This window comes from Trichosurus vulpecula, chromosome 1 (genome assembly GCF_011100635.1).
Source record: "Trichosurus vulpecula isolate mTriVul1 chromosome 1, mTriVul1.pri, whole genome shotgun sequence".
Classification (NCBI taxonomy): domain Eukaryota; kingdom Metazoa; phylum Chordata; class Mammalia; order Diprotodontia; family Phalangeridae; genus Trichosurus; species Trichosurus vulpecula.
In genome coordinates, this window is record NC_050573.1 from 328,135,533 (window position 1) to 328,162,600 (window position 27,068).

Consider the following 27,068-nt stretch of genomic DNA (forward strand, 5'->3'; position numbering starts at 1 on the left):
AACCTGCCAGGAAGTTTCTTGTAGAGAGACACAGAGATTTATCTGTGGCCCTGTTGTTTTCAACACATTTATCAATGACTTAAATGAAGGCATTGATGGTGTAAGTTATGAAATTTTTAGGTTATGTAAAGCTGGAAAAGATAGTAATTTATTGAATGAGAACAGAAATTTTAAAAAAGAACTTGATTCTCCAGAACAGCCTTATCAAACTCAAATACAAACAGGGCCACTAAAACACACATAAGGATCCCTGCTATACGTTTTGATTGAGAAATCTGCATATTAACATTATCTATATTCTATTGTATATATTTTGTTAAATATTTCCAAATTATATTTTAATCGGTACCCATGGGTCTGATGTTTGACAATTCTGATCTATAATATTGGGCTGGAGCTAATAAGATGAATTTAATTTTCAACAAATGTGGTAAGATTTTAAATTTAGAGCAGGATAGAATCCCAGACTGGGAACGCACCTCAAGCCATGTCATTAAATTTGCAGTTGACTAAGAGTTTCTTTGATAGCATTGCCAACAAGTATCCACCCAGGCTCCGAGTAAAGAGCAAAAGTACAGAGTGGGTGAAACATGGCTTGAAATGAAATGAAATATGATTTATGGGTTTTAGTGAAGAGCAAGCTCAAATTCATTCATTCAATCAAGTCAATCATATCAATTCAATTCACTCACAATTTACTAATCACCTTCTAGGTATAAGATACTTTGCTAACACTGGAGACATGATGACAAAAACGAAAATAGTCTCCTAACGAAACTACGATCCAGGTAGTAACTGACTTGATGGTATAGTCATGAAGTCCTTACCTCTCTATCACATCCAGAATGTTATCTGGGAATCTTTCCAAAATATCTTACTGAACTCTAGATAGTCCAAGTTGACAGTTCCCTCATCTGTCAAAAAATAAAATAAATCAAAAGGAAACAAAAAAGGGCATAAATGTTTCTTAATGTAGTTATTCTTTTCCATTTTTAAGTTCTTATAAAATGTCACTCTAATGTACCACTATAGAATTTAGCAACCAAAAACATTTATTGTCTCAGATTTCTTTTTCGAGAATAAATTCTTGTTTACTGATGGGCTGAAAGTTAAAACAAATGAGGTTGTTTAGTCTACAGAAGAGAATATTCAGTAGACAAAATAATTACAAAATGTGAAGGGCTCTCACAGAGAATAGGGATTACATTTGTCTTGCTTGGCTTCAGAGAGTATAACTAGGAAACAATGTGTGGAACATAAAGGCAAACAGTTCGGGTGATACGGTAGGAACAATAAATATTACAAGACCCTGCCCCGGGCACAATAGCCTAGTATGTCCTTAGAAGGTATGGAAATTTTTGGAAAGGTTTAATTGGCTCAAGAGACTAAGGCTGGACTATTGATGTGGCTTCCTACTGACTTGAACACAAAAAGCCACAAGATCTAATCGGCCTTTAATGCTTGACAGGCAGAGCACCTTAGGCAACACAGATAAGGATGCTGTGCTCAGCTGAATCAACATGATGTCATTTCTGAACATCCTTTCTCTTATATGGCTAAATAAATCTCTTTTTGATCTATGAGTGCTTCATTTTGTCCAATATCAAAACACATGCCTACCTTCCTACCTAGCTACCACACCTGCTTTGGCAGCCTTGGTCTGCTACAGCTCAGAATAAAAACAAACACAACAAACAAGAGCTCAGCTTAGAAAACAAAACAAAACAAAACAAAAAACCTCACAACCAACAGCAGATCAATATGAGAACAACCACCACAATAAACAAACATGATATCAAACTACTGCTCAGTATTAGAATAATCACAGCAAGCAACTAGGACAAACAGGTTAGTATCAAAATAACAACCACAATAAACAACCAACAGATGAGTACAAGAACAGCCACCACATCACATAGCTCTGTATGAGAACGACAACAAATAACATCAAATGACTACTTAGTACGGAAGAACAAACCAAACAGCTACAAATATAACTCAGTATAAATATCAACAAATAACCATCATGACCCCACAGCCACCACCAACTCCCTCACAACTGTGTTTTGCCTAAATACAGTGTGATGTTTTAGGAAATCACTAGGACCATAGTAAAGAATGTTGAAATTAGAGCCAGAAGATCTGGGTTGGATTTCAAGTTCCCATCTTTATTAGACACACGGTATGAGGCAGGTTACTCAAATTCTAAGTCTTATCTCCCTCCTATTTAAACCAGGAATAGTAATGCTACTACAGTATTATAGTTTCATAGAGTTATTATGAGGAAAGTAGTTTGTAAATGTTACAATGCTAAATACATATGAGGCTTATGTGGAGATGGCCTTGAGTATGTGAAAATGTGTCACCTGTCATTGGCCACCTTTAAGCAGAGTCTGCGCAAGCACTTTCCAGGGATGTTGTGGAGAAGATTCAAGAAAAAGTTGGATAAACTAACTTCTGAGGTTCCCTTGAATTCTGCAGTTCTCAGAGTCCATGGTTCAGTGGTGTTGGCAGAACGGAGCCCAGAATGTACTCCTATGTAGCTAGCCTCAGGTGCTGAAAAGTGTTGCACAATCACTCTTCTTGAAAAGGAAATAACCTGACCTTTCCCCCCAATTAAATTGGCCAAAGAAGCCGTATTGACCACCTTGCCTTCCGCCTCCAACACAGCTGCAACAGTTCCTCCCCCACTTCTGCAATTTGAGAACAAGGTAAAGAGCTTACGTATTTCATTGTTCCTGACAGCATCGGCCTAAAAAATGAATGTTCACAATCTCAGTTTTATATTGGCCATAGATCACTGATTTTTAGCCTTGGAAGGAAGTCTGGACACTCCACACAAACAATAACAGGCTGGACGCAAAGACATTTCAGAACTTCTTGTCATTAAAAGCAATGTGAGTGCCCCATGTGGCTGGAATCTAAGAAGTATATTTTTATTTTGAAAAGTCAAGATATCAGACCAATTGGGGGTTCAATTTAGGGAGGGAGGGAGAGAAAGAGAGAGAGAGAGAGAGAGAGAGAGAGAGAGAGAGAGAGAGAGAGAGAGAGAGAGAGAGAGAGAGAATAGAGAGAATAGACCCAGTGCTTCTGTCACACTACCTTATCCTTGCTTTTACCGGAGATTGAGGTTGTTCTCAGTTGGTGTGATTTGGTATAGGGTGTTCATAGACGTACACTTGAAAGGGACCTTTTAGAGATCAGCTTACCCAAGACCCTCATTTATAGATGAGGAAAATACAGCCTATATAATAAGTGAAGTTATCTACCCCCTCCCTCATGGGTCACACTATTTATAAACAGCAAAGCCAGTGTTTGAACCCATGGTTTTTAAGTTCAAATGTGGTGCTATCTATTATATCATGTAGCCACTCAAAGAAATCTTCAACACTGGCATACAAATTCCAACAACTTCAGGGATCAGATAACATGTACTCAGAAATGTTCCCATTTATGTAATAAGCCACACAGAGCTAGAAGTGAGATGAGAATCTATCAGGAAACAGAGAATTCCAGAATGTTCTGTTTCAGTTTTTTTAAAATTCAGTTACATAGCTGATTCTACAGTAAAATTTTACTACATGTTCCTTAGAGTCATAGTCATAGTCATAATCATAGTGTATGACATGGTAGCATTAGGGCTATTTCTAGAATTGTTAAGTTCTTTTCTTGTATCTAATCTTAGAACTGCATCTTGGGGGTAGTGGGGATGCTTCACAACAACAAGATGTATCACATAAAAATGAAGATCTAAAAAATGCACCCTCAAATAAGTGAGATTTGCTTTTACTACTTGATCCACTCCCTGACATTTGAAGTCCTTCAAAGCAAGGCTTTCACCTATCCTTCTGGATTTCTTCCATTCAACACTCTCCTTTTCCCCAATTCCCCTTAACCCCCTCACCACACTTACAGACAGACTTACCTAGGTGTTGTCTCCTATCTCTGTGTCTTTGCGCAGAATGTCTTAAATGACCAGAAACATTCTCTGCTCATCTCTACATCTAAATGCCAGCTTTCTTTAAGCAGCTCAGATGCTACCTCCTCTATAAAATCCTGGTCCCCTTAGTTTTGTCTCCCTACTCCAATTAACCCATATTTACATGTACATCTTATACCCACCCTATAGCCAGTAGAATGTATGCTCCTAGAGGGCAGAGATTGCTGCTTTTCTTTTTTTGGTGGTCTTCTTGCCACTCCAGTACCTTGCAATGAGTAGGTATTTAATACCTTCTTGGATTGTTCCTAACAAGATTGGAAAGAAAAAATCTGAATGTCTACAATTTAATTCATAACTAAACTTGGTGACTGTAAGATATAACATTTATTAAGTCAAATTCATTTCATTGAAAGAACACTAAAATGATAGTTGTAACGGGGATTAAATATCTGTATCTCTCTGAACAGTCAGAGGGTCCTGTGGTTTAGATAGCCCCTCCCAAAAAACTAGGGAGACTCAGAAAATTGAGGAAAAGAGAGGAGAATAAATTAGTTCTTGGGAAGCCTATGATTTTGAACACAGAGGAAGAGAGAAGGGAGTGAAGTTGGTGATTAGGATGGTGAGGGTCTAGGAAAGGTCTGGATAAGAGCCAGTTCATGAGACACAATCCAAAAAGAGAGGCTAGAGGCATGATTCGAGCTGAACAGGCAGCCAAAAGAAAAGAAGTGAGTGAAGTTTATTTCCACATCAGGAGTTTTCTTAGTGCATGTCTCCAAAGTGCATAGAAAAGCAGAATCATACTGAGGGTTTCACTGTAAATTAACTGTGATCTTCCCAAAGGCCGTGAGTAAAACAACATTGAGGAACTATATTTTATGTTTTTTTGTTTTATTGTTTAAAACCCTCCTGAACCTCTTTGCTTTCTCTGACAAGGTGGGGGTAAACTAATAAAATCTGTCTTTCTTAAAATTCAGTGTTCGGGGAGTGACTATAGACAATTTGTGGGAGGAATGAGTATGTTCAGTCATTTCAGTCACATCCAACTTTTTGTTAGCCCATTTGGAGTTTTCTTGGCAAAAACACTGGAGTGCTTTGCCCTTTCCTTCTCCAGCTCATTTTACAGATGAGGAAACTGAGGCAAACAGGTTTAACTGACTTGCCCAGGCTCCCACAGCTAATAAGTTTCTGAGGCCATATTTGAACTCAGGAAAATGATATTTTTCCCAATTTCATGTATAACACTCTATCCACTGTGCCACCTAGCTGCCCTATGGGCATAGCTTGTATTGTAGTATTTACATATATTCTGCTTTCATATTCTTTGTTGTTGTTTTTTCCCCCTTAGCAACTAAGAAAAACTGTATACAGTTTGCATAATTGTTTATTTGCTGGTATGGTGGATTGATGCCATTATACCCTTCTCATACATTTAAAATACAGTAAAATCTAGTAAAATCACACATCTGTAAGATGTACCTTACACAGTGAGGAGGAAGGACCCGGGTGGAATGAGAAATTGAGAGTCATTCTGACTGGATGAATCTAAAGTAATCACACTTTTTACACCAATGAAATTAGTACTGTAAACCACAGAGACAGAGATAGTATTTAGAAAGGTATCTAATCTCTGAGATTCACCAAGACCATGAAACTTCTTGGAAATATGAATTACTTTTTATTATCAATGTTCTTACTACTAGTATTATTTTAAAGTAATAGGAAAATAAATAGAAGATATGAGAAGAGGCTCATTCATAAGTAGAATAAATTATGTACCTCTTTGGGGCTATGGGATAGAGAAAAAACTGTCATCTCCTTTTTGTTCCTTGTGCCCAAAGAACTCAGAACATGATGGGAAGCAAAAAGAAGCAGGGTTTTCCTGTAATATGTATTTATAGATAATGAGGCTATGGTTATCATCATTACTTTCTGCATATGTGGAGATTCTCTATCTTGAAATAACAGAATTCAATGTAATCTTAAGAGATTACAACATTTGGCATAAGGAGACATCAGGTAAAATGCTAAACTTTGAGATATGAGTATGCTTTTCATGTAAAAAATATCAAAGAAAAGAAAATCATAAACTCTCTCCCTAATGTTTGTGTTCTGGGTCAATGGGGAAAATATAGGAGAAAGAAAGAGTTGATTTACTTGTTAATGTCTGTTTCAGACTGGATTCTTTGCCTCCTTCCTTTTCTTCTTATTTTCTTATCTTCTCTTTATTTCTCTTCTCTTTTTTATTCCTCCCCTCTCCTCTTTTCTTTTCCTCAGCATTTTCCCAGAAACTCTACATCCTCTACCTCCTGGCTCTTGTACCAAAGACAAAAGTGAAATGGGCAATATCAAAGACTATTTCTATTAACTTATAAAAAAAATCTGGACCACTTCTGTAGTCCTGAGTTCATGGCTGCTGAATTCAGTGCCTCCGAACTGGCTGCCTTGGTTATAGTTATGTATTGTATTGGGAACTGGACAAGCTCTGAATCTGACCATGGCAGCGTGGGTAAGTGCAGATGCATGATCAGAAGTAAGCCACCATCAGGTTTGTGAATGTTTCGTGGGTATGGGCTTAGACTCATGGATGTAGACTTTTAATTTCTTTCTTGGGTCAGCTTCCTTGCAGCTTCTACCAATTCTGGGGTTCAGAATTGTTGGTATCCATAGTTCCCCAATCCAGTCCCCTACATCTTCCCTCAAGAATTTTTGTTCATTTGTTTCTTTGTACTTATCCAAAGTATAAGAGCAGAAAACTTTTACTTTTCAAGAAGTCCATACATCAAGAAGTAAAATATGATTATTGCTTGGGAAATTGTGAATCTAGGCTCCAATTTTTCTTGTTAGATTCTGATGCAGAATTTATTATGCAGCTCCAAGAAGAAAGATTTGGTTTATATTGAAACAGATGTGCGAGCTAAAATATCAATAAGCTTGCTTAGTATAGGCCATTATTAATTTAGTTAAATAAATTGCTTAAAAACCCAACTCCCTGTTGTATTAGGTAAAAACTTTCCTTTGGTCGCCAGTCATTTTCTTTTTACATCTGGGAATGTTTACACACTTTTGAGTTAGAATAACTGGTCCAGTGTTAGAGCAGAAGCATCTTAAAGCAATCATCTTTAATGACATTTCTCAGCTGGATAGATTTGCTGCCTAGTACTTCATAGAGCTTGTGTCCATAGATTTTACATTGCCTTAACTTAGTTGTTTCAGCAATTACAGTGGTGATAGCCTGAAGACAGGCAGAGGTTTTCCACTGTGGGCTGACTTCAGGTTGAATTTTTCATTTATCATCTGATTACACAGCTATAACTTGATCTGAAAACTACTACAATAGTGGCGAAAAATAGGGAATCACCTTTAATGTAATTTCTAAAGGAATTGGCAGGACGATTCTCCTGCTACACTCTAAAACTAAATTAGCTTTTTCAAAGTAGCAACCACCGTATATCACTAGGTCACATTTTTTGTGATCTGAAAGAATAAAAATCTCTGCCATTCATCATTATTGCAACCTGGGTCAAGAACATTTTTGAAGTATGTCATGTTTTTTGAATACAGCTACCCAGGGCATTATTTCTGTGTTAAACTTAATGAATGGTATTTCAACCAAATATTTTTCTTCCAATATTTTGTAGAAACAAAGGTACACATGCAAGAATAAAATATTACATCAGAAATAATGAATAAAATATAGCTATGGTGGAGTTGTGTGTTCAGCTCCAAAATGTTAAAACATTAAAAAAGACACTGGTACAGTTGGTTTTGGAAATATTTAAAATATGTAATACCTACATAAGAATGAAAGAATGGATAGATCATTTTGTCCATCTGTGTTTTCTGGCCCAAACATTTTATCCCATTGACACTTGTTCTTTCTTTCATAGGCCCAATTTTAAACTGTAACTTAGCTACTTGAAAATTTTCATGTATTACATAGAAAAATTTAACTTTTTATATAGAAACCCTGACAGATTTTAATCATCAGGGGACTAGATATTGAGCGAACAACACTTGAAGTAATGGGATACTTTTTGTTTAAACAAAACATTTTGTTGCTAAAATTGAATTTGCTAACTTTCACCTATTAATTATGATGCTATAAAGAATTAAATTCAACATAACTTTATAGCTTGATGAGACCTTAGAGGACATCTAGTCCCATCCCTTGGTTGAGACCACCAAGTACAGTGGCCAAGCTATGGAGCTTGATTTGGGTCACTATTCCAGAGTTGGTTGATTCCTTAAAGGTAGAAATAGCAACCAGAGCCAATCGACATAATTTAATTTTTCTCAAATGATTAAGGATTTTTCAGGGCCCAAATATCATTCTTTTGGACATTATTTCTCATTTTTTAGTAATATCTATGTAGAAGGAATAGGTTAGACTCAATCATTAACACTCTTTAATTCATAGGTTCCTACCTATCTTTCCTTCAAATCCTTTGAAATCTGATTTTCCAATATCTAACTCCATAAGATGTCTAAAGAATGAAATCTCCCTTCAGTGTTCTGCCATTTCCCTGTGGCAGGCTTGTGATCTGGTTCTTAAACACTCCATCAATTTGTCCAGGTGGTCAGCTGTATATTCTGAATATGAAAAAAAGCTTTTTTGTGTGTTGATCTTCACTGAATAGTCTTCATTATAATTTCTCATTCTGATTCCTGGAGTTTTTATCCTAAATAGACTTCCTCCCCACACCCACAGTGCTATACACTAATCCATAACCATATTCTGATCATAAATTTCTTCTCGCCAAGTATCAGTAAAACTTATGAAGTGTCGCAATCTTTAGTTATTCTTTCTTGTTATCCAAACTTTGGGCTTTGGGGTATTCCATTTTTTTTCCTAGTTCTTTTCCTTGAATTTTGTCTTATGTGTACTTTTGATTATCTTCGATGCTATTCAGCTATTCAACTTTCTTCATTGTATCTACACTTTGGTAGCTGATTTGATGGAGTATATGTATATGTATATGTGTGTATGTGTGGACATGTATGCATGTATATGTATACCTATCTGTACATGTATGTGTATATACATGTATCTGGGGGTGTGCATGTGTATGTGGGGGGTAAGGGCAAGCAAAGTGAGAGCTGGTGTTATTGGCCTTACACAGCCACAGTAGCTGCAAGTAGCATCGTTGATACATGGGAGTGTGTATATATATGGTAGTGTGTGTGCATGTGGGGTGTGTATGCATGTGTGTGTGAATGTGTGTACATGTATGTGTACACATGTGTACATACTTGTTGTGAGTGCATGTATTTGTATGCATGTGCAGTGTGTATGTATATATGTATATGTATTTATGTGCACACATGCAAATATATCCATCTATAATATATAGAGATATGTGTATACATTTCTATATTAATGAATGTGGGTGAGCAATGTTTTTCCTTGCAATTCCCTTTTAGTTTGAAATGCTTTTGTTCAGCTAGCCTTTGTTAGATGTGCTCCACCCCTGATTATGCTCATTTTTAAGCTGTGGCCCAGAAGACAAAAAATTCTTTGACCACATTTTCTTATATAGCTATTCACTTCTCAAATTAATCTTTTTTTCTGTTCTGTATCTCTTACCTTTTTTGATCAGCACTGAGGAAAACACATCCATATATTATTCATTTTTCATTATTATTAATTTTCCTTGTTTATATCTTCATAATTGTGTTGTGGATGTATGTGTGTATATATCTGAGTATATATGTACATAAACATATACATATATATTTTATATATTTATGTATATGACCTATTTTCCCTGCCCACCAATCCAATCTACTAAGTTGATATACCTGCCTTCTCATTTATCTACTTTACTATCTTTTCCTTTTCCTGCTCATGAGTCCTTTATCCTCGAGTCCTCTTCAGGCTCTCACTTTTTAAAAAATTTCTTCATTTTTTTATCCCAAATTCAATTTCTGCCTTTATTCACAAATCTGAGCTGCTCCTTTTCCTCCTTTGGCTCACTCCTCCTTTTCTTCTTATTTTTTCCCCCACAAAATAAAAAACAAACAAACAATCTTTTCCAGGTTGCTTTGTCAACTTCACTAAAATAATCTCCTTCATTGTTTTATCAGTTTCTTTTGATTTTCCAGCATTTTAAATATTTGTGATTGATTCTCTATCAATAACAGTGTTTAACTTCAGTCTCTCATCAGCTTCCACCCATTCATCTCTTTCACAGATTTTATTGATTACTTTTGAAGGAATATCTGTTAACATTTAAGGATGTTAACACATTTTTAATCCTAATTCCTATTCTAAAGGTTTCAAATTATTTTTCATAGAAATAATACAAGTTTTAAGGCATAATATCAGAACAGAGCCTTCTCCAAGATCTTAATGCACTATTTTAATGTGATTAAAGATTTGTACTTTGGAGAAATTACTGTAACAACAATGTTGCCTGCAGTTGCTGTGGGGGTGTAAGACCAATAACACCAGCACACAGGAGGGCTGCTAGCACAGGTTCTTTGATCTGCTTTTCTAAAGGAAAGAAACTTAAAAGGGGTCAACAATCTTACTTTAATCAAGCATATACATATATATATATTTATATATATATATATGTATATACACATTTCATATATATATATATATATATGTAATTCACCTAGTGCAGGGGAAAAGTCAGCACCCTGAACTTCAGAGAAAATACAAACAGAAATTATAAGCAGCAATTATATAAACAGAGTAAATACAAACAGCAAAGATCAACAGATAGGACTTCCAACTTTCTGACCAAAAGCAATACACACATAGTTACCAGAGAGAGAAGCACGAACATCTGGGTTTTTCAAAGCCAGGGGCTCCTTAACAGCTACCCAGAGTCTCATCTGGCTACATCACATGAACACTCTTCCCATGAGTGAGCCCCAAAACAAAATGCTAACCTCAGAGTATATACACACTTCTTCAGGGTCAGAGGGCATCACAACCCTCGTGACCCAGGCTTATGTGACTCAAACTCAGGTGACTTAGGCTTCCATGTGACTTAACTAAGTCACATGGGCTTATTAATGGATGGTAAAGATCTTCCCATTAAGTAAAAATACATTAACAAAACCTTACTTATGATGAGATTTCTGACTGAAGGAAAAAATGTATAATATGGACACTGAAAGCCTCCCTAAGTTTTGAAGTAACTACCAATTGCTCTGTTTTAAGGTCTGAAATGTTCCTGTTGGACTGAAAGTTTGAGTAGTGGTGGGAAAGGGGAGTAAAAAAAAAAGAGGAGTTATTTGGTTTGCATTTCAGCTGCAAGGAAAGGAATAAATGAATAGATTTTTTTGGATCATAGAGTTGAACGTTAGAAATAAAATAGTTCAACTCTTTTTATGGATAAGGAAACTAAAGTACTATGTAGAAATATCAATTATCAGGAAAGTACTTTTTTTTAAACTTAAAGTGCTGCACAAATGGGAGGTGATTTTTTTATTATTCCCTCGTGTTCCCTTCTTCCATATCTTATCTTTAGTCATGTGGGTCCCTCCAAAGCTTTATGGTTTCCTTTGATTCAGAAGACTTGAATATGAGTGCCAGCTCTTCCAGAAAGAACTGGAGGAAGAACCAGCATTTTCTCACCCTCAACCTCTCCCCAACCATCTTTGACCAAATGGATGGTATAAACTAGATAATGTCTAACGTCCCTTTAAAATCTATGGGTCCTGTGAGTCAATGAGTTTACACTTACCTTGTTAAAGGATCAGAATCCTAAATCTCTTCCTTGTTCTACTTACTCCCTTAGCTCCTATGCCACCAATCTTCCCTTCTTCAATACAAGTCAAATGCATTGTACTTTGTAGATTTTTTTTCTGATAGGAAAATTAATTTAAGTTAAAGTTGGGTGTGACTATATAAATAATGCAGTCCAACATCCCTCATTTTATTTATAACAAAACTTTTGTCCAGAGAGGAAGGAACTTGCTCCATGGTTTAGGTAGTAAGCAGCAGAGCTGGAAATGAAACCCTTATCTTCTCTTTCTAAATCCAATGATCTTTCCCCTCTGAAACATTGCCTCCCACCTCTATCAACTCGTGATTTTTCTCATTGTTTGGTATTTTCCTCTTGTATTTATTCCTGTTATCCTTACTAACAAAGTCCTTGAAACAATTCAGTCCTTGAAACAATCTAAAAAAAGTGTTTTACTGTTTCTTGAGAGGAGTCAAAGGGGGAAAATGGCCTTTCCTGTAGGTTAAATGGATGGTAGGAAACTAGTCTTGAGAATAAAGGTGGTAAATGTAAGAAATCTGAAGAAGGCACCAATTGGGCAGTTTCTAAACTCACTGACAGAGGAAAAAAATGGAAGATACAATATGTTTGTGACATTATGTACCCCCGCCCACACCTATATACATGCAAAATATGTTTTATATTTAATAAATGGTAAGTTATATATAGTGGCTAGTTAGATTATAAATTATACACACACAGGCACATTTATAAATTCCTATATATGTGTGTGTATATATGCATATATACACACACATATATATATATACACATATATGTATATACATACATACATACATACATATACATATATATATATATATGTGTGTGTGTGTATATATATATATGTCCTGGTCCATATCAAATCAAAGAGGTGAAGGTTACATAAATTTCAGTAATACATAATATCTTTTCCTGATGGTAAACTCCACATTTTTCTAATATTTAAATAGTCAGACAAGCCTAGGTGCATAAAATTTTCCTTTCTCCAGATGCAAGCTAATGATGAAACCAATTCAAATTAAGCGCACCTCATAATCTACGAGTTACCTTGTGTTCTGTAAACAATAGGTAAATAAAAGTTCTAGGATACCTGCATTTTTCTGCTACCAGAGATTTTCTTTTATAGGAGAGCCTGCAGTAATACATAAGAAAGTCAACTTATCCCCTTTCTGCTTAAACACAGTGGCATATGATTCACTTACACCTGCTAGGGTAAAATTTGGCAAGCATTGCCAGTGTAGAAGCCATGTCAGCACCATCAAATTGTTCAGGAAATAGACTGTATTTAGCAATTGTTTTTCTTAAAAGTTCACAAATTTGTTTTGTAGCTTTATAATTAGATAATCTTTTCACTCCTGAAGACAGCAAGCTTTCTAATATCATGTATAAAATAGCAAAAATATATTTGAAAATATATAAAACCTATTGTCCAGTCATTTTTGAATCATGTCTGACTCTTTGTGACCCCAATTGGAGGTTTTCTTGGGAAAAATACTGGAGTAGTTTGCCATCTACTTCACTAGTTTATTTCATAGATGAGGAATTGAGACAAGCAGGATTAAGTGACTTCCCCAGGTTCACACAGCTAGTAAGTGTCTGAGTTCAGATTTGAACTCATAAAAATGAGTCTTCCTGATTCCAAGCCCAACACTCTATCTACTATGCCATTGAGCATAGTAGATAGATATTTTCATGATTTCTCATAAAAATAATTAAAAAATATTGCCTTTATTGTCCTATCAACAATGTCTAGCTGGGTCCTGAACCGTGTGTGAGTGTGTGTGTGTGTGTGTGTGTGTGTGTGTGTGTGTGTGAGAGAGTCTAGTAAAGCCTATGATCATTTCTGGCGAACAACTAACAGAATAATGTTTTAGATGAACAAATTAAAATACATAGGATTACAAAGGAAGCCAGTAATATTGAAATACAGTTATCAAAAAAATATACATATATATTTACATTGGAACAAAAAATTGCTTTAATCGGATGGCACCAAAGTAGTCATAGTAAATTATGAGATGGAATGCCTGAATCTACAATATAAAATACTATAAAGCATGCAGGTGAAATAAAAGGCAAAAGCAAAGTTGCATCAGCTTTTTCTGGTTTGCAAACAACTATCACAAATAGAAGTGTTACAGTGATAGAAATGGAGTGTCTTTTAGCTGTATGGATTGAGGATTGCAATCAAAAACACATTGTTCCTAGAGCTCCCACTCATACAATGATACAAGTTTATTTGAGGCAGTGAAAGATAATGAAAATGAAGTAGATAAAAGAGAAACTTTTACTGCAAGAATTGGTAGGTATGATCACTTTAAAAATCAAATACATTTGCATGATATTAAAATTATAGCACAGACAGCTAGTAGAGATGAGGTCACAGCAGTTAAATATCCTAATGGTTTAAATAATAGAAAAAAAAGATGAATATATTGATTAACACATTTTTAATGTGGTTAAAACAGGCTTATTCTGAAAAAGATTGCTTTCCAGAATATACATTACCAAGAAAGAAAAAAAAAAGCTCAACCTGGATTTAATATTTACGAATTGCCTAACACTTTTATTGGAAAGTAAAGTTGAAGGGTATTTAAATGAAAACCAATGCTTATTTATCATTCTCAAAATCCTTGCACTTCAAGAGGATACAAACATTGATCATTTCTAGTTCTTTGACCTGGAACCAATTACCATATTTTTACATATAATGAGTGTGAATTCAAATAATTCAACTACTTCAAAGGATTAATTATTCATACTGATCAGGACCTATCTATACAGTCAGGGTCATATAAGACCTGGTAGCTTCTCCTAAAAATGGGGTGGGAGAACTTGGAACATAGCATTCCAAAAAGCAAAAGATAGAACCTTTCAACCTTTAAGAATTTGGATGCTATACAATTTGGTGAATACACATTTAGTAATGATATTACTTTATGGTCTATGGTAACTTCAAGCTATAGTTTCCTTGCTTATCTCTCTTAATTAGATCTATTTTTGCTTTTGCTTTGTCTAAGATCATGATTGTCACCCCTGCTTTTTTTTGAGCTAAATTTTTTTTTAATTTTGAAATTATTATTAATTTTTTTAAATAATTTTCGTTTTCAGCATTGATTTTCACAAGAGTTTGAATTACAAATTTTCTCCCCATTATTACCCTCCCCCCACTCCAAGATGGCATATATTCTGATTGCCCTGTTGCCCAGTCAGCCATCCCTTTGTCACCCCACTCCCCCCCATCCCCCTTTCCCTTACTTTCTTATAGGGCAAGATAGATTTCTATGCTCTATTGCCTATATATCTTATTTCCTAGTTGTATGCTAAAACTTTTTTTTGAACATCTGCTTTTAAAACTTTGAGTTCCAAATTCTCTCCCCTCTTCCCTCCCCACCCACCCTCCCTAAGAAGGCAAGCAATTCAACATAGGCCACATGTGTATTATTATGCAAAACCCTTCCACAATACTCATGTTGTGAAAGACTAACTGTATTTTGCTCCTTCCTATCCTATCCCCCTTTATTCAATTTTCTCCCTTTACCCTGTCCTTTTTTGAAAGTGTTTGCTTTTGATTACCTCTTCTCCTGGTCTGCCCTCCTTTCTATCATCCCCCCTTTTTTGTCCCCTTCCTCCTTCTTTCCTGTGGGGTGAGACACCCAAATGAGTGTGCATGTTATTCCCTCCTCAAGTCAAAATCCGATGAGAGCAAGATTCACTCATTCCCCCTCACCTGCCCCCTCTTTCCTTCCTACAGAATGGCTCTTTCTTGCCACTTTTATGAGAGATAATTTACCCCATTCTATCTCTCCCTTTCTCCCTCTCTCAGTATATTCCTCTCTCATTCCTTAATTTGATTTTATTTTTTTAGATATCATCCCTTCATATTCCACTCACCCTGTGCCCTCTGTGTGTGTGTGTGTGTGTGTGTGTGTGTGTGTGTGTGTGTGTGTGTATGTATGAATGTATGTATTCCCTTCAGCTACCCTAATACTGAGGTCTCATGAATTATACACATCATCTTTCCATGTAGCAATGTAAACAAAACAGTTCAACTTTAGTGAGTCCCTTATTATTTCTCTTTCTTGTTTACCTTTTCATGCTTCTCTTGATTTTTGTGTTTGAAAGTCAAATTTTCTATTCAGCTCTGATCTTTTCACTGAGAAAGCTTGAAAGTCCTCTATTTTGTTGAAAGTCTATATTTTGCCTTGGAGCATGATACTCAGTTTGCTGGGTAGGTGATTCTTGGTTTTAATCCTAGCTCCACTGACCTCCAGAATATCATATTCCAAGCCCTTTGATCCCTTAATGTAGAAGCTGCTAGACCTTGTGTTATCCTGATTGTGTTTCCACAATACTCAAATTGTTTCTTTCTGGCTTCTTGCAGTATTTTCTCCTTGATCTGGGAGCTCTTGAATTTGGCAACAATATTCCTAGGAGTTTTCTTTTTGGGATCTTTTTCAGGAGGTTATTGGTGGATTCTTTCAATTTCTAGTTTACCCTCTGGCTCTAGGATATCAGGGCAGTTTTCCTTGATAAGTTTTTGAAAGGTGACATCTAGGCTCTTTTTTTTCATTATGACTTTCAGGTAGTCCAATAATTTTTAAATTATCTCTCCAGGATCTATTTTCCAGGTCAGTGGTTTCTCCAATGAGATATTTCATATTGTCTTCCACTTTTTCATTCCTTTGGTTTTGTTTTATAATATCTTGATTTCTCATAAAGTCACTAGCTTCCACCTGCTCCAATCTAATTTTTAAGGTAGTATTTTTTTCAGTGGTCTTTTGGACCACCTTTTCCATTTGGCTAATTCTGCCTTTCAAGGCATTCTCCTCATTGGCTTTTTGGAGTTCTTTTGCCATTTGAGTTAGTCTATTTTTTAACGTGTTGTTTTCTTCAGTATTTTTTCCGTATTTTTTGGGTCTCCTTTAGCAAGTCATTGACTTGTTTTTCATGGTTTTCCCGCATCCCTCTCATTTCTCTTCCCAATTTTTCTTCTACTTCTCTAACGTGCTTTTCCAAATCCTTTTTGAGCTCTTCCATGGCCCCTGAGACCAGTTCATGTTTTTCTTGGAGGTTTTTGATGTAGGCTCTTTGACTTTGTTGACTTCTTCTGGCTGTATGTTTTGGTCTTCTTTGTCACCAAAAAAATTCTAGACTGGCATATCTCTGGACTCTCTTAAATGTGTGTGCAATTTTTCAACAGGTATATTACTTTTATACTTAATTTTCCCCCATAATTTAAGTGTGCTTTCTTATATTTCACAGAAGTAGGAAATCTTGAGCTTTAAAGAGCTGACTCAGTGTAAAGTTGCCATGATGTATTACTGGCCAGTAATAGTTACATGGATAACCTATGGTGAATTTTTGGTAAAATATGGAAGAAAGCCTCATAGTCTGGCAGAAATGGTTGGGTTGCTTTCTGACTTGTTGGTATGAATGATCATTTGAATGAGATCACAGATAGGTAAAAGTTCTATTAAAAACTATTTTCCAGGAACTTTATTAATCACTGGGCATTTTTAGCATAGTGCCTGATATATAGTAGGTGATCAATGAATGGTTATTGATTGATTAATGTCAATAAAAGCAACCAAAGCCTTCAGATTACTTTCTAACAAGAAAACAACACATGAAGGGGACCTGGGAAGCAGAGGGGAGGAGTATGGTGTGGAAATGTCCTGGAGGTGAGTTAGAGATCAAGATCTAGGTATAACATTGAGAAAGCCACTTTTAAAAGTCCGTTGTGCTTCAGGGGTATAAACCAAATGTCTAGTGGATAAGGGGTAAGGAAGATGACTGAGTGGTGGCAACAAGATGTGGAGATAGCTGGGAAATGATGAAAAACAAAGCATTACAAATGGAAAGCTCTGGTGCAGATAATATTTTTAAATGAGGTTCATTGAGTGGATTCTCTGTTGTAGATCTATGGAAGAGATGGACAAAAATGAGAAAACACAAAAGGGTTACCATCTACATCAATAAAGATATTTCCTCCTTTAATAAAATTACATCTGCAACTAATATTGTCAAAAAAATTGGAGACCAGAAACAGAGACACCATTCTCTTTCATGTGTAAAGATATTTCCTTATGTATGGTTACAGAGAGAATTAGGGTCTCTATGTCTTCTCCTTTCAAGTAGTATAAGTTACTATAAAGTTATGGCCATATTTATAGGATATTGCTGTCTCTTCCTTTACCTACCCAAATATAATACTACATAAAGATACTATGTGGAAATAGGTATATAACGTATTTTAAAAATTTATTAATGTCTATTTAAATGCATTTCAAAGTTAAGAAAAAAAGAAAGCTTTGACCCTTTAAAAGTAGAGTGTGTTAGAGGCTAGGGTTTAAAACAGTTGGAAGCACTTTTATATAGAAAGAGAAAATTACTCTCCTTTTGATTGGTTAAAAAAATCTATCATAGGGGGATTCATGCTGAGAACATGAACACATTATTCGTCTGTAATCACCTTCTTCCTGGCTTTTGTTGACCTCTGTGGAGCAGAAAGTCAATTTTTCCCTAGTGTAGAAACAGAAAGATACTGGGTAGCTAGATAATACAGAGAGTTTATAGAGAGTTTCTAAGTCATAATTAGATAGGTAAAGCTCTGAAAGGCTGAATAAAAGACACCTGTATGAGTTCTTGACTATGAATTATCACGAAACATATCATGGGGAAGGAGCCAAATCCACGAGTTACATAGATATGTACAAGTAGGTTTTAACTCCATGAAAATATTTTGGTAGAATTTGAATTTTTTTTTCTTAAACTTGGAAGGAAGTATCAGGGTTTGATTAAGCAGTGTTTCATGGCAGTTGAATATTAAAGGGATCTATTATATTTATGACTTTGATTTTTTTCAGATATTGTTCTAAGTGGAGTATATTATTTATACTATATATACACGTATAGAAATCAGTATGTGTTATACTTCATTTATAGAAGACTTTAAATTATCTTATAATTAATTAAAACTTCAAATTAAAATTTAATTACAGTTTTAAATAAAATTTAAATTAATTTTAAATTAAATTTAATGTTAAATCATTGACTTGTCAATAGTTTGCTCACAGCATCTCTAAATGAAATTATAGTCTCCTTAAAAAGCAATAGAATCTTAGAATTTAACTATCATCCTGTGAGGAGTCTGAGAATTTAATTTTCATTTTGGAGAGTTGATTTTTATAGCTTAGGAGACTAAATAAGATAAAGAGAGAAAGTAAGAAAACTCCTTTCTTGAGGGAAATGCCTTAACTCTAATGTAAAGAAAATTGTAAACAGAAATATTGAGAAAGTGGCCACTATATTGAAAAAGGTAATTGAATGGAGAGACAATGTTTCCAGACCTGAGAATTAAGCAGCAGCACAGTAATGATGATTAGATGTGACTCTGTGAAATAAATTGAAGATGATATAATATAAAATTATTATATCTTTGTTTTATTATTTTTACATAGTCAATAACCTTTTAGCCAGTAATCTTAATGTTTGTTTGATCAAATAGTAGGATATCTGTCTACTATGCTCACATAGGGAAGGCGGGACGGAGGGAGAGAGAGAGAGAGAGAGAGAGAGAGAGAGAGAGAGAGAGAGAGAGAGAGAGAGAGAGAATGTGGAAAATGTTTTACTAGTTTAATAATTTATGTCTAATAAGTCAGCCTGAGGGTTGAGAGCTACCTAATTAATTAACTTATAATAGAATTGCAATTTTATTAATGTAGAAATATAAAAACAGAGCCCTTGATTGACCCAACACTAGGGATTAAAATGAATAAGGGAAATGAACCAATAGCAGGTCAAGAGAGTAGATTATCATTCCCCTGCTACGTAGAAATGCATAGTGGTGGAAGAATATGCTATACATTTTTGACTAAAGTATTTGTGGCTATGGAAAAACCTTTCTGTTTGTATCCTGTACTCATAAGCCAGGTACCATTACTTACCTATTGGTAGTTCAATTATAAATTTCCAAGGGCAAAATTGTATTTTCTTTTGAGTCTCCTTCATGTGAGTCTTGCAAACCTCAACCTATAAATTTCCTTATTTCTGGTCAGCCATTTTGGGACAGTTGAGTAATGTAGAGTGATGACTTTGAATAGTGAGTGTCTCTTCCAGCTTGATGTCTTTTAAAAAACAGAGCGAAACTAGAGAATGGCTGATGTCTCAGATGTGCTATTAGGCCACATTTCCTCAGAACTCACAGGACTGGAGTGTATATTTTTCTTGAATAGTTCTGTTGTTTTACTCAACTAAGCTGCTAAATTTCCTTTTCTTAGTTACAACATGTAAATGAAGACAAGTAAAGTAAAGGTTCCTTTTACCTTCTTGTCCTAACAAAGATGTTTATCATGATCTCACATAATTCCAGTTGCTCAGTTTTTTTAAAAAATTATTTATCATTTGCTGTATAAATAATAGATCAAGCACTAGAAGGAACTTCAGGGAACAGCTAGTTCAGTTTTGTTCATTTCAGAGGAGGAAACCAAGTCTCAGAAAGGTCCGAAATCATAGGTGATACATCAGTTGTACTTTGTTCTCACAACATAATCAGTTTTTTGGAATTGGACAGCAGTGTTCAAAATGGGCAAGACATGAGCTGGAAGCTTTTCATCTACATCATAGCAGGGAATATTCTCAATGTTGACATCATAGGTCCATCACAGTATGGGAATATTATGAATAAATATCCAGTCATGAATGTAAAGGACAGATTTTCTTTAAAAATATGTTTAAAACGAGCCTAGGGATTTTTTTTCTACAAAAGAACATTAAACAGAACAATTTGATACATGAATACCTCAAGGACCTTTGATTTAATTGGATGTAGAGAGATATTTTGATAGGAATATCAAGTTAATAATATTTTCATTAAAATATAGAGCATCCCCAGATCTTTGGTAAATATTATATGTCTTTCTACCAAAAATTTATTTTGGTTTTCAAAAGCACATTTGGAAAAAAATTAGGGAAGACATAAATATATTGCTGTTTGTGTAGCAATGCAAAAAAGTGGATCTATTTTACACATAGCCGGCTCATTTTTGGGGGATAACACATCTGATGGAACTTGTACCATAAGATGGGAGAATAGAACTTTGAAAGGTATCATCAATGTTTTGTCATTGCTAATATCCTGTAGATAAATGAAAATATTATACCAGTGCCTTTAATATAGGAAATTATCAAAATGTTCATGAATGAAACTAATCAGTATATAGTGTACCATTGGCTTCAGAACAATAAAAAGTAATTATAACTAACATCTTATAGTTCATAGCTAAACTATTGCTGGAAGTTAGAATTCGCGTAGTTAGTAAAATATCAAACCCATAAAAATAAGACTTTAATTAAATACTGTACTGATATTTGGACCAGTTTTCCATTAATACTATAAATCCAGGGAGATGGAAGAATTAGGTTTGGGTTAATAAAATTCTCTTGAGTTAGAAAAATATAATTCTATTTGCCTAAGACTATAAATTAACCAAAGATTTAGTTCAATAGTTATTAATGTCCTTGGTTATACATGCAAAATAGTATATGCATTATATTTTTTTCTCTTTATCAAGTATTATATTATATATAATAATTAGAATTAACTTTTAAAATTAATTATTTAATAATTTCTTGCCTTTTATTCTAAAATCTCGAGTTGTCAATTGAACAATGTTGTTGGATTGATTTCTGTAGCCCAATAAGTTCACTGTACACTAAAAATGGATGTACTAATTCAATAGTAATTGTGTTTCAAATCATTCTATGTTCAACAAATATTTTTGATCACCCAATATGTGCAGAATCTTCTTTAGTTTCCACACCCAGTTTGGAAACTGTAGCATTTATAATTTGGCTTGTATATATAGGGATAAAAGAATGTAGTCTGCAATTAGAGTATACAAGACAGTGGTATTTCATTTTAAGAGGAAATCAAAATGAGTAGAAGCCATGCAGAAGTTAGCTGAATCAAGTTCTTATTATAAGTAGATTTTATTTACCATTGCAGATATGACTTAGATATTTAAAGAAAGTTGGTTGAAATAAATATGCATATATAAATTTGTTCTTAGTTTCATAACTAATAAGTTGTATTTATTATTTTGATTATTAACTGGCATTTGTAAATTGCCTATATGAAGTTTAAATTGTATAGAATAAGTCATAAACATATAGTGTTCATTTGTTAGAAGGATACATAGTCACTCAGGGCTTGTGAAATGTAGAGAAATATATTGAGAAGTAAAGACTTTAAATTAGCATACACTCAGCTGGTCTACCAGATGAGAAATTATTCTGCTCTCTAAGAAAGAAAATACAGTTATTAATGCAAACAGTCATTTAAGATTGAGTAAATCTACACAGTGAAACTAATACATTGAATTACTGAAGAAAGTGATAATATAGTAAACAGTGATAATATAGTAAATCTTAATGGGATATAAGATGGTAATGTTTGCGTGTTTGAATTTTAGCTATATAACAAGGACAGTTTAAAAACTTAAGAGGAATATTACAAAAAATAAATTCAAATAATAAATAAATTGTGTGCTATTTTTGGTACATCAATAGTTTTCTCATAATTATTACATTAATTCTATTTTTCTTGTCCTTGAAGAATCTACTAGAAAGATCAAAATACTAATGTAATTGACTGATGTTATTAATTCTTTATTTCTGAAAAAAATCATAGGAACATATGCCTTGTCAAATCATGTTTTAAGGAATTTGTTTGATACTGTTTGTGTAGCAGAAAAATAATAAAGTCTTTCTGACTTACTTGTAAAAGAAATAGAAATTTAAAAGTAAATACACCTAATAAGATAAATGCTGGGTTTCTTGAATCAATGTAAGCACTCATTAGACATTATATGTTTATGGATCATAACTAAATGAGTCATGACTAAGAATTTTTGTGCCTATAGTAAATTCAATTGAGTTGAGGGCAATGGTATCAGTTTCACAGTAAATAGTTCTACATGGGGTGCAACTTTGCTGGCAGACCGTATGGGCCATCTGCCTCCCACCCCCCATCCCCACATACACACATAGTATTCGACCCCTGCAGGCATTCTAGTGGAAATGAAGCCCTGGGAGAGGGAGCTACAGCAAAGGGAACATAGGAGTTATGATTCCAGTGTGGTGCTGTGGTGCATGCAGTGGTGCTGGTCAAAGGAGTGTCATTAGGTAGCACTCACTTCAGCAATGATGTAGCCCTCCCAAGGAGAAAATGCATTCTCCTCCCAAAAGGAAGCACCACTGGAACCTTCCATTATTGATATCTGAGGGAAAACTCTGGTTGTCCCATGATAATTAGAGTATGCTTTCTCACTAAGTTCCTCTGGATTCTATTTGCTTTGTGAAATTAGCATAATATAATAATATAGTAGAATATTTAAACAATATTTTTAAATGATAAGCAACATGACATGATAAATAGAAAACTGGCCTCAGGATGACCTGGGTTCAAATTCCATACCTGACACATATTGGCTGTGTGATGCTGGAAAAGTATTTATGCATTTTTACTTACTTTTTAAAAGAAAAAATTATTTGCTTTTAATTACTAATTATAGTATTAAAAATTAGTGCAGGTCTAAATATCTTAAGATGCCTAACTTGTTGGATGCACATGAAAATAGATCACAAAATCATGTAATTAGAGCTGGAAGACTTCGCAGATACCATCTAGCCTAATCCCATTTTCCAAATGAGGAAACTGAGGTTTAAAATTAGTAGGATCACCATAACCATGTCAACAATGAAGAAATTACTACTGACTAGTAAAGGCTCTTTAGATCATTATTTCAGCCTGTTCCCAAACTTAATCAACTATTTCATCATTTTAATGAAGGTATTTATTCATTTTTATGCTTTTTTTAAATCTGGACACATGATTTTATCAGTTTGGAGAGCTCCTAGGAGAAATTTTCCTCTGCCAAAGTAACTAGTACTTTCTCTTTATCATCTTAGAGAAAGTTCCCTACCTCCCAACTGAGATTTTAACTTAGATCGCTGGATTCAGAGTGCATAGTGCTAACCATTTCACCAGGGAACCACATGTGCAAAGTCCCAGCCTCACTTTCTCCTCCAGAGCCATCTGGGTCCAGTGGTGAGATATGATCAAGATGACTGGAGATGGCCCTGGACACAGTGGGAGACCTTGGCCTTTTTAAACCAAGGTCTTTAACAGGTCTCAGTTTGACTGAGGCAATATTTCCTCCTCTCCCTCCCCCCCTCTCTCTTTCATTCCCTTCCCTCTGTCCACATGGTCATAGGGTACATACTCTTACTTGAGGGTGCTTGGCCCAAGGGAAACGTAAATTTTGATCACTGATTTTTTTTTCCTCAAGGATCGAGCCTTAGCCCCAAATCACTATAGCTCTCATTGATTGGCCAACAAGAGGTCTCAGATCAAGACCTACTTGGTTATTGTTTAGGCCCAGATTGGTTCAGGGGGAATGTAAATAGCAATTGTTTCGAATTGTCCAGAAACCCTGAGGGTCTTCCCCTCCCAGATTGATTTTTTTTGACTAGATAAAGAGGCCATTCTCTGCCTCATTTTTTATCTAGTGTTAGTCACTAAATGAGCATTGCCTTGGTAAAACTGAGACCTGTTAAAGACCTTAGCTTAAAAAGGCCGAGGTTTCCCACTGCATCCAGGGCCATCTCCAGTTGTCTTGATCTGTATCTCGCCACTGGACCCAGATGGCTCTGGAGGAGAAAGTGAGGCTGGTGACTTTGAACAGCCCTTTCTCACTTAAATCCAGTTATCTCACATGATGTGGCATCACCCCTCTGATGTCATGGTCTTCATTGAGAATGAAGGACAAACGACAACAACATAATCCTAGAGAGTTATCTGAACTATTGAGTTCAGTGATTTGACTGGCTTCTCCCAGTCAGTATGTTTTAGAAGGCCAGACGTTAACCTATGACTTTTGTGCCTCTGAGGCTATAACTTAGGATGCTTCTCTTGGCAGTCATCTGAAAGTATAATAGTGAAATTAACTGTCATTTTGACAAAATTCTTTTAAAAAATAGCCTTACTTGGCAGAGCCAAGATGGCGGCTGGTAAGCAGGGAATAATGTGAGCTCCCTACGGAGACCCTCCAAAAACTTATAAAAAATGGCTCTTAACCAATTATAGAACGGCTGAACCCACAGAACAGCAGAGGGAAGCAGGGCTCCAGCCCAGGACAGCCTGGATGGTCTCTGGGTGAGGTCTATCCCACACGGAGCTGGGAGCTGGGAGCTGGGATCGGAGTGGAGCAGAGCCCAGCCTGAGCAGCGTGGACCATCCAGACTAGAAGCTGGGCGGAGGGGGCCCTAGCGCCCTGATTCAGTGAGCTGCGGCAGTTACGAGACTTCTCAACCTACAAACACCACAGACTGCGGGGAAGGTTAGTGGGAAAATCTGCAGGAGTAGAAGGAGTTCACGGTTCGGCTTCCAGCCCTGGGGGCAGCGGAGGTGGGGCAGCTACAGCTGTTGTTACTTCCGGCTTCAGGCCCACCTGGTGGGAGGAATTAAGTGGCGGATCAGAGCAGGGGTGCACAGCCTGCCGAAGATCTAAGCCCAGTTCGGGTTGGGGGCTGGGGAAGGAGCAGTGGCACCTCCCCCCCAAATGTGGAACATAGAACTCTGTAATCTACAAGCAGTCATACCCCACTGAAAAACTCAAGGGTCAAGTTAGTTGGCTGGGAATATGGCCAGGCAGCGAAAATGCACCGAGATTCAGTCTCAGACTGTGCATTCTTTCTTTGCTGACAAAGAAGACCAAAACATACAGACAGAAGAAATTAATAAAGTCAAAGAGCCTACAACAGAAACCTCCAAGAAAAACAGGAACTGGTCCCAGGCCATGGAAGAGCTCAAAAAGGAGTTGGAAAAGCAAGTTAGAGAAGTAGAGGAAAAATTGGGAAGAGAAATGAGAAGGATGCAAGAAAACCATGAAAAACAAGTCAATGACTTGCTAAAGGAGACACAAAAAAATACTGAAAAATATGCAGAAGAAAACAACACCTTGAAAAACAGACTAACTCAAATGGCAAAAGAGCTCCAAAAAGCCAATGAGGAGAAGAATGCCTTGAAAGGCAGAATTAGCCAAATGGAAAAGGAGGTCCAAAAGACCACTGAAGAAAATACTACTTTAAAAATTAGATTGGAGCAAGTGGAAGCTAGTGACTTTATGAGAAATCAGGATATTATAAAACAGAACCAAAGGAATGAAAAAATGGAAGACAATGTGAAATATCTCCTTGGGAAAACCACTGACCTGGAAAATAGATCCAGGAGAGATAATTTAAAAATTATTGGACTACCTGAAAGCCATGATCAAAAAAAGAGCCTAGATACCATCTTTCAAGAAATTATCAAGGAGAACTGCCCTGATATTCTAGAGCCATAGGGCAAAATAGAAATTGAAAGAATCCATCGATCACCTCCTCAAATAGATCCCAAAAGGAAATCTCCTAGGAATATTGTCACCAAATTCCAGAGCTCCCAGATCAAGGAGAAAATACTACAAGCAGCCAGAAAGAAACAATTTGAGTATTGTGGAAACCCAATCAGAATAACCCAAGATCTGGCAGCTTCTACATTAAGAGATCGAAGGGCTTGGAATGCGATATTCCAGAGGTCGATGAAGCTAGGATTAAAACCTAGAATCAGATACCCAGCAAAACTGAGTATCATGTTCCAAGGCAAAATATGGATTTTCAATAAAATAGAGGACTTTCAAGCTTTCTCAGTGAAAAGACCAGAACTGAATAGAAAATTTGACTTTCAAACACAAGAATCAAGAGAAGCATGAAAAGGTAATCAAGAAACGGAAATTGCAAGGGACTTACTAAAGTTGAACTGTTTTGTTTACATTCCTACATGGAAAGATGATGTGTATGATTCATGAGACCTCAGTATTAGAGTAGTTGAAGGGAATATGCATATATATATATGTTTATGTATATATATATATATATATATAAGTGAATGTGTATGTATGTATGTATCTATGTGTATATGTATGCATGTGTATGTAGGTATATATATATATATGTGTGCTTTTATATGTGTATATACATATATATATATATATGTAAAAGAGAGAGAACAGACACAGGGTGAGTTGAAGATGAAGGGAAGATATGTAAAAGAAATAAAATGAAATTAAGGGATGAGAGAGCAACATACTGAGAGAGGGAGATAGGGAGAGATAGAATGGGGTGGATTATCTCGCAGAAAGGTGGCAAGAGGAAGCAGTTCTGTGGGAGGAGGGGAGAGGGCAGGGGAGGGGGGAATGAGTGAACCTTGCTCTCATCAGATTCGGCCTGAGGAGATAATACCATACATACTCAGTTGGGTATCTTACCCCACAGGAAAGAAGAGG